The sequence below is a fragment of the Globicephala melas genome, chromosome 17 (assembly GCF_963455315.2).
Source record: "Globicephala melas chromosome 17, mGloMel1.2, whole genome shotgun sequence".
Taxonomy (NCBI): Eukaryota; Metazoa; Chordata; class Mammalia; order Artiodactyla; family Delphinidae; genus Globicephala; species Globicephala melas.
The window spans coordinates 32,473,706-32,482,792 of NC_083330.1; positions in this window are offsets into that span (position 1 = coordinate 32,473,706).

Below are 9,087 nucleotides of genomic sequence, written 5' to 3' on the forward strand. Positions count from 1 at the left end.
TCCCCGTCCCTGTGTCCTCAAGTCCACTCTCTATGGCTGCGTCTTTATTCCTGCCCTGCCCCTAGGTTCTTCATAAGCATTTTTTCTTTTTTTTTTAGATTCCATATATATGTGTTAGCATATGGTATTTGTTTTTCTCTTTCTGATTTACTTCACTCTGTATGACAGTCTCTAGGTCAATCCACCTCACTACAAATAACTCAATTTCATTTCTTTTTATGGCTGAGTAATATTCCATTGTATATATGTGCCACATCTTTATCCATTCATCTGTCGATCCTGCCAACACTTTTACTTTACTCAATTGAGACCAATGTCAGACTTGTAAGGTAATAAATTTACATTGCTTTGAGTCACTAAATTTGGGATAATTTGTATGAAAGCAATAAAAAAAAAAAATACAGAGGTCCTACAAGAGCCAGGCTATATATTTATACTTAAGTATTTCTGAAATGAATTTAACCTTGTGATTGACAGCAGCAGCAGTAGCAGCTTCCAAGGGATCCCACCACACACCTGAGGCAAAAGGAGCCTAATACAAAGCAGTGACAGCAGCAGGTCACTGCCCCACACTTGGGGTAGAGGGGGACTTGATCTACTGTAGCAGCAGCATAGCCTGAATGGGAACCCATCCTCCTGTGGCACTAGTCCCATCAACATTAGTCTAATCTGCTAGCATCTGCTGTGCCAACAGGCCCAACATATACAAACCCCCCAACTCAGTAGCATTAAGTGAGCCAGGCTCAGTGTTTCCTGAAACTCATATCCAGTTGCACTGGAAATCCAAGATATCACCTACTGTTATGAAAACATAAACAATAACAGAAGACTGGGAACTTCAGAAAGAAAAGGGGAACAATGGAATGGGTGAAAACAAATGGGGTAAATATAAGAGACTATCATTAGCCTCATGAGTTTCTTAAATTCTATATGATGGTCAAAGCAAAAATGATGACACCATCTGATGGGGTTCTCAATGTAGAGAAAGGAAATACTACAGAAAATCATACTTTAAAACTGGGGAATATTAAGAGACCTAAATGGAAGTAAAATTTTGAAACTTCACTTGAAGTAATGAAACACTGATTCCAGTAGGCTATGATAAGTTACATATGTATACTGTAATGCCAAAAGCAACCACTAAGAAAACTATACAAACAGTATACACAAATGATTATAAATGAATTAAATTAAAATGGACTTATTAAAAAATGTTTAAGTAACCCACAAGAAGGAAAAATAAGGGAAACACAGGATTGAGAAACTAAGGTAAAAGACAAAACAAAAAATAACATGGTAGACCAAATCTTTGACATGGCAATAATTACATTAACAGTAAATGATCTAAATAACCAAGTCAAAGACAGAGATTGGAAGAGTAGATTAAAAAATCACAAGCATGATCCAACTATATACTGTCTATAAGAAGCTTACTTTAAACATCATGATATAGGTAGTTCAAAGTAAAAGGATGAAAATGATATATCATGTGAACATTAATCAGAAAAAGCAGGAATGGCTATATTAATATCAGATAAAGTACACTTCAGAGCAAAGGAAATTATTAGGGGCAAAGAGGGTCATTACATAAAGATAACAGGACTAATCCACCTAGATGACCTAGTGATACTAAATGTGTGTGCACCAAACAACAGAACTTCAAAATGCATGAAGCAAACACTGAAAAAGGTAAAAGGAGAAAGTTTTAAATCCACAATTATTATTTGAGACTTCAACACAGCAATTTATACAACTACCAGAGAGAAAAATCAGCAAGGATATGGAAGAACTGAAAACATCATCAATCAACAGGATATAACTGACATTTAAAGAACACACTCAGTAAGAGCAGAATACATATTCAAGTGTCCATGGAACATTCACTCATATACCATATACTGGGCGATAAAAAAACATTAGCAGATTTAAAAGAATTAAAATCATAGAGAGTATGTTCTCTAGCCATAATGGAATCAGACTAGAAATCAATAAGAGAAAGACAACAGGAAAATCTTCAATCACATGAAAACTAAACATCACACTTCCAAATAACTCATGGGTAAAAAAGACAGCATCAAGGGAAAAAATTTTAAATGTATAGAATAAAAGAAAATGGAGATATAACAGATCAAAGTTTGCGGAATGAAGTGAAAGCAATGCTGAAAGGGAAGTTTATAGCACTAAATTGGGAAAGAAAATATTTCAAAGCAATAATCTAATTTTCTATATTAAAATAGTAAAAAAGGAAGAGGAAAAAACACTAAACAAGCAGAAAGAAGGAAATAATAAAGATGAAACAGAAATCCATGAAACTGAAAACAGGAAAATAGGGGGGAAAATCAATGAAACAAAAGGCTGGTTCTTTGAAATAAGCAATCTAACCAATAAAGATCTAGAAAGACTGACAAAGATTAAACAGAGAGATGGCACAAATCACAGATATCAGAAATGCAACCAGGGATACCATGACATATCCTGCAGGTTAATGAGGGACAAGTTACTATGAACAAGTCTACACTAGAAATTCAAAAATGTAGATGAAATGGGCCAATGTTTCTACACCCAAAACTACCAAAACTCAGCCAAGATGAAATAGATAATCTCAATTTTCCTGTAACCATTAGAAACACTGGTTTTTCATTTAAAAACTCCCAAAAGAAATGTTCAGGCTTAGATGTTTCACTTTTACCCAAGACTTAAAGAATTAACACCAATTTTACATGATTTGATAAGAAATAGAAGTAGAGGGAACAGTTTCTAATTAATTTTATGAAGCCAGTATTACCTTGATATCAAAACCAGACAGGGATAGTATAGAAAGAAACCTACAGACCAATATATTTTATGAAATTGGCTGAAAAACCCTCAGCCAAATATTAGCAAATTAAATCCAGAAATATACGAAAAGAATAATATACCATGACCAAGTGGGATTTATTCCAGTTATGCAAAGTTGGTTAAATATTTGAAAATTAAACAGTGTAATCCACCATATCCAATAGATTAAGGGGGAAAAGTCATGTGATCCTATCCATTAATGCAGAGAAAGCATCTGACAAAATCCCATCCCATTCATGATTTTAAAAAAAGAAGAAAAAAAACTCCAAGCAAACTAGGAATAGAAAAGGAGCATACTGAAACTCATAAAGATGATCTACAAACAACCTATACCGACATTATATTTAACTGTGAAAGACTGGATGCTTTCTCTGTAAGATCAGAAAAAAGGCACTGATATCTGCTCTCACCATTTTTATTAAATATATCACTGGAGGTTCTAGTAAGAAAATAAAGCAAAAATAAATAAATACATAAATTTAAAAGTTAAATTTTTAAAAAGTTTATTTAAAAGATAAAAGGACTATTCCTACTACGTTGCATAGGAAGGAACATATCCTACTGAATGTTGAATAGTAATATATCCTATTATACTGAATAAGGAAAAGTAAAACTGTCTGTATCTGAAGATGAGATGATAATCTAAATGGAGAAAATACCAAGGAATCCACAAAAAGCTTGAGAAATAATATTAGTTTGTAAATGATTTAGAGTACAAGATCACCACAATTTTATCAAATTATATATTAATAACAAATGTGTAGAAGCTTAAATAAAAATATGTGATGCCATTTACAACTGACCTAAATAAATACTTAAATATAAGCCCAATAAGACATTTATAGGACCTCTAGACTGAAAATTACAAAATGCTGATGAGGAAAAATTTTTAAGTCCCAAACAAATAGGGAGACATACCTTGTTCATGGATTAGAAAACACAACATGATAAAGATGTCAATTCTCCCCAAGTTAAGAGGCTTAACACAATTACTCTTAAAATGCCCTCAGGGTTTTTGTGGATATAGACATGCTTATTCTAAGATTTATATGGTAAGAAGAGGCTGAAGAATAGCTAAAACAACTTGTAAAGGAAGATGAAAATGGGAGGAATTAATCTACCCAAGTTCAAGAGTTTGCAGTAATGATGGAGGGTAGATACATAGATCAATGGAATGGAATAGAGAACCCAGAAATAGACTGACATAAATACATATAACTTGTTTTTGACAGCAGTGCAGAAGCTATCAAGGAAGAATAGACTTTTCAAAAAATGGTACTGAAACAGTTGGACATCCCTCGACAAAAACAAACAAACAAAAAATGAACCTTAACCTCCACACCTTACACAAAAATTAAATCAAAGTGTATCATAATCTTAAATGTAAAAGCAGGACATTTTTAGAAAAAAAAATAGGAGAAAATGTTTGTTATCTAGAACTAGGGGAATAATTCTTAGACTTGACACCAAAATTATGATCAATAAAGGCAAAAGCTGATAAATTGGATCTCATCAAAATGAGTTAAAAATGCTTCATAGAAGAGCCTTTTAAGTGGATGAAAACTCAAATTACACAGTAGGAAAACATATTTGAAAATCCCATATGAGACAAATGACTTGTATCTATAATATACAAAGAACTCTCCAAACAACTTAAAAAAATCCAACTAGAAAATAGGCAGAAGACAGGAACAGACATTTCATGGAAGAGAATATACACACGGCAAACGAGCACATGAAAAGATGCTCAGCATCATTAGCCATTAGGGAAATGCCAATTAAGACCATAATGAGATGTCAGAGAGTAACTAAAATTAAAGTATAGTGACAACATCAAATGCTGTCGAGTACATAGAAAAATTATATCACATCACTGGTGGGAAAATAAAATGGTTTAGCCACTCTGATCAACAGCTTGACAGTCTCTTTTAATCCTAAAAGTAGATTCACCCTACAACGCAGTAATTGTACTCTTGAGCATTTATCCAAAAGAAACAAAAACTTAATTAAGTTCCCACAGAAACTTACACATAAATGTTCATAGCAGTTTTATTTATAATAGCCAAAAACTGGCAACTACCCAAATATCTTTCAGTGGATGAATGTTGAAACAAACTGTGATAAAATCTTATGATAGAATACTACCGAGCAACAGAAAGGAACAAATTACTAATATACGCAAAAATTGAAATGAACTTCAGGGGAATGATGCCGAGGGAAAAATTTTGAAAAGCCGATCTCCGAAGATTAAGTAATTCATGATTATGTTTACATATTATTCTTAAAATAACAAAACCGTGGAGATGGAGAACAGATTGGAAGTTGCCAAGGGTTAGAGATGGGGGTAGAAGGTACAGCGGGGGAACTCTGTGAGGTTTTTGTGGTTCCAGTACAAATAATACAGCAATCTTGGTTGTAATCCCTAAAGATTTCTAAAAGCAATTCCTAATAAGAGATGTCCAGATATTTAGCAATGGCAGATTAGAGGTATAGCTCCCCAACATAACAACTTCAAAAGAGAACATACTAATTCAATGCATATGTTAATTTCAAAAAGGCCAGTCACAATACTTAGATGGTATATATCTTAACGATATTATTCTAAGTATCCAGCTATACCAGATGGACTAGCAAGATTTTCTGTACATTCAACCTTATTTAAGACAGTAAATCTTATAATAAGACAGTTAAAAAAAGAAAAAGAAAAAAAAAACAAACCTCAACTACAGTTGGATATTCTCATAGGAAGATGAGGTGAAAATATGCAGCAGCGGTTCAAAAGCTTAAGCAGCGGCACCTAAATTTGGTTGTGCATTAGAATCATCTGAAGCACTTTTTAAAAACCCTCACACTGACGGTTGGTCATCGTAGACCAATAAAATCATTTTAAATCTCCTCAGACGATGCCAATGTCTAGCCAGAACTGAGAACCAGCGGACTAAGCAGAAGGGGATGTTTCTACAAAGATCTCTTAACAATAAGTCCTTTCACCCAATCAGATTTACCTCCCCGCAAAGGGCTAAAGAACGCTAGTGTTGTCCATACTTGCTTAGCTTTAATTAGCACTTGTGACTTGCCCAAAACCTAGATCATGTTTCCCCTAAATTTCATGTTATTCCCTACGTTTTTCAAACCCAGGGCTAAGGGGTTTGCCAGGATGAGATTTTAAGTGCTCACACAGGGGAAGTCCCTGGCAAACCAGGACAGCGGTCCCTCTACACTGAAATGTAAAGCATCCTAAATAACCCTGCCACTGCTCCCAGATCCTAGTCTGTGCCAACCAGTGGAGAAAAGGCATTCTCCATTACTACCACGGCAAATGCTGCTGTACTTGCCTTGGCTGGTCCCTATCTTTTCCAGGCACCACTCCCCTTCACCTGCTGGTGGACGCTTTGGCCAGCTGACAATGCAGATATTTTCAAACTTTAAGGTGAATAAAAATCATCTGGAGGGCCTGTTATAACAGAGATCACTGAGCCCCACCAGAGCTGCTGATTCCATAGGGCTGGGACAGGGCCCTAAAACTTGAATATCTGACACATTATCAGGGGACGCTGGTAAAACTGGTCAGGTTGTTACCGAATGCAGGTTCATGTGTCTGAAGCACAGTGAGGCCAAACAAACCTAAAGGTTGGAGTCTGGAGCAGAGAAAGGTTTATTGCAGGATCGAGCAAGGAGAGGGGTGGCCCGAGTTCCAAAACACCCTGAAATCTCCAAAGGATTTCAGCAAAGCATTTTTAAAGGCCAGGTGAGGGAGGGACGTCCCAGGGAATGTGATCAGCTCGTGCACAATCCTCTGATTGGTTATGTTGAGGCCACAGGGCAGGTAACATTATCCATCCTTAGGTGCCAGAAGGTCTGGGGGCTACGTGCTCATGATCATCAAGGAGTTAATTTCTTCCACTGGGTGGTGGTTTTTAGCATCTGAAAACTCAAGGAATATGCCTGAGATACTATTATCTGAGTACTTCAGAGAGGAACTACAGCAGAGGTTATGGGGGATGGGTCTGTCCTAGGAAGGCCCCATAAGGTACTGCTTGGTTACAAGGTGACCATACTTTGAGAACCACTGCTCTAGTGGCCTGGAATGTTCAGAAAGTAATGGAAGAATCCCTTCCCAGGTCTAGATTCTAGTATCGCCAGCTATTTTGGTGGGGGGAAGGGTAAGTTTTGTCCTTGCTTGGACTTCTTGTTCATTGATAGCAAAGCCTATTTGAGGCAGTGCGCTCGGCAGTCCTGCAGTTCTGTCTTTTGCTTCAACAGTGTTTGGAATGAACAGACCCAGGGACGCTCCTTGCTCCAGCCCCCGACCACCCTCCAACCTTTCTTCCTGTCGCAACCTTTGGAATCAGCCACTCAGCTATCCTCAGCCTCCAGGACAGGCCAACACCGTTTTTTGAGCTTAGCTCCTTATCACTGATCAACCACGAGTTCCCAGGTGCGTCAGAATTATTCCATCGAGGTGGAGGCCGCCGTCCACCGCCTGTTCAACATGCATCTGGGGACACTTACCTCTCTCTGAGCTTCTATTTTGACAGCAACAATGGGACTCTGGACAGTGTGGGCCACATTTTTCGCCAACTGGCTGAGGAGAAGTGTGAGGGCGCCCAGCGTCTCTTGAAAATGCAAAACCAGTGCTGTGGCCGCGCCCTCTTCCAGGATGCGCGGAAGCCTTCTCAAGATGAGTGGGGTAAAACCCAGGACGCTGTGGAAGCCGCCATTCTTAGGGAGAAGAGCCTGCACCAGGCACTATCAGATCTGCGCGCCCTGGGTTCCGCCCGCGCAGACTCCCACCTCTGTGACTTCCTGGAGAGCCGCTTCCTGGAGGAGCAGGTGAAACTCATCAAGAAGATGGGCGACCACCTGCCCAACCTCCGCAGGCTGGCTGGTCCGCAGGCTGTGCTGGGCGAGTATCTCTTTGAAAGGCTCACCCTCGAGCACAAACAGGAGTCTCTGAAGTCCAGCGGCCTCTGAGGAGCCCCTCTGGCATCAGAGCTTCTGCCTGAAGCCCTGCTCTGCAGCTACTAGGCAGCTTTGTAACCGCCCTGGAGCCCTCTCCCAAGCCTTGGACCAAATGGAAACAATAACGCTTTTTGCAGAAGGAAAAAAAAAAGCCTATTTGAAACACAAACAGAATAAAGAGGAAAAAAAGAAATATATATATATATGTATATATATATATATATTCATGTTTTTTTTCCTTTTTTTAAAAATTTATTTTACTGAAGTATAGTTGATATACAATGTTGTGTTAGTTTATGCTGTACAACTAAGTGATTCAGTTATACATATATACAATTTTTCATATTCTTTTCCATTATGGTTAATTACAGGACATTGACTATAGTTCCCTGTACTATACAGTAGGACCTTGTTGTTTATCCATCATATATATAATAGGTTACCTCTGCTAATCCCAAACTCCCAATCCATCACTCCCCCACCTCCCCCTTCCCCTCGGGAACCACAAGTTTGTGTGCTATGTCTGTGAGTCTGTTTCTGTTTCATGGATAAGTTCATTTGTATCATATTCTAGATTCCACATATAAGTGATATCATATGGTATTTGTCTTTCTCCTTCTCACTTACTTCATTTAGTATAATAGTCTCTAGGTCCAGCCATGTTGCTGCAAATGGCATTATTTCATTCTTTTTTATAGCTGAGTAGTATTCCATTTTATATATATCACATCTTCTTTATCCATTCATCTGTGAGTGGACATTTAGGTTGTTTGCATGTCTTGGCTATTATAAATAGTGCTGCTGTGAACATAGGGGTGCATGTATGTTTTCGAATTATAGTTTTGTCCAGATATTTGCCCAGGAGTAAGATTGCTGGATCATATGGTAGCTCTATTTTTAGCTTTTTGAGGAACTGCCATAGTGTTTCCATAGTGGTTGCACCAATTTACATCCCCACCAACAGTGTAGAAGTAAGTCAGAAAGAGAGAGACAAATACCGTATGCTAACACATATATATGGAATTTAAGGAAAAAAAATGTCATGAAGAACCTAGGGGTAAAACAGGAATAAAGACACAGACTTACTAGAGAACGGACTTGAGGATATGGGGAGGGGGAAGGGTAAACTGTGACAAAGCGTGAGAGAGGCATGGACATATATTCATGTTCTTTTAACATATGAATTGCCCCACTTTATCTGTGTGAAATAAGTTTGTTCCCGTTATTGGGCTGCTTCTCAAGCTTTGCTGCTCATTTGAATTACCTAAAGAGCTTTTAAGAAAAACA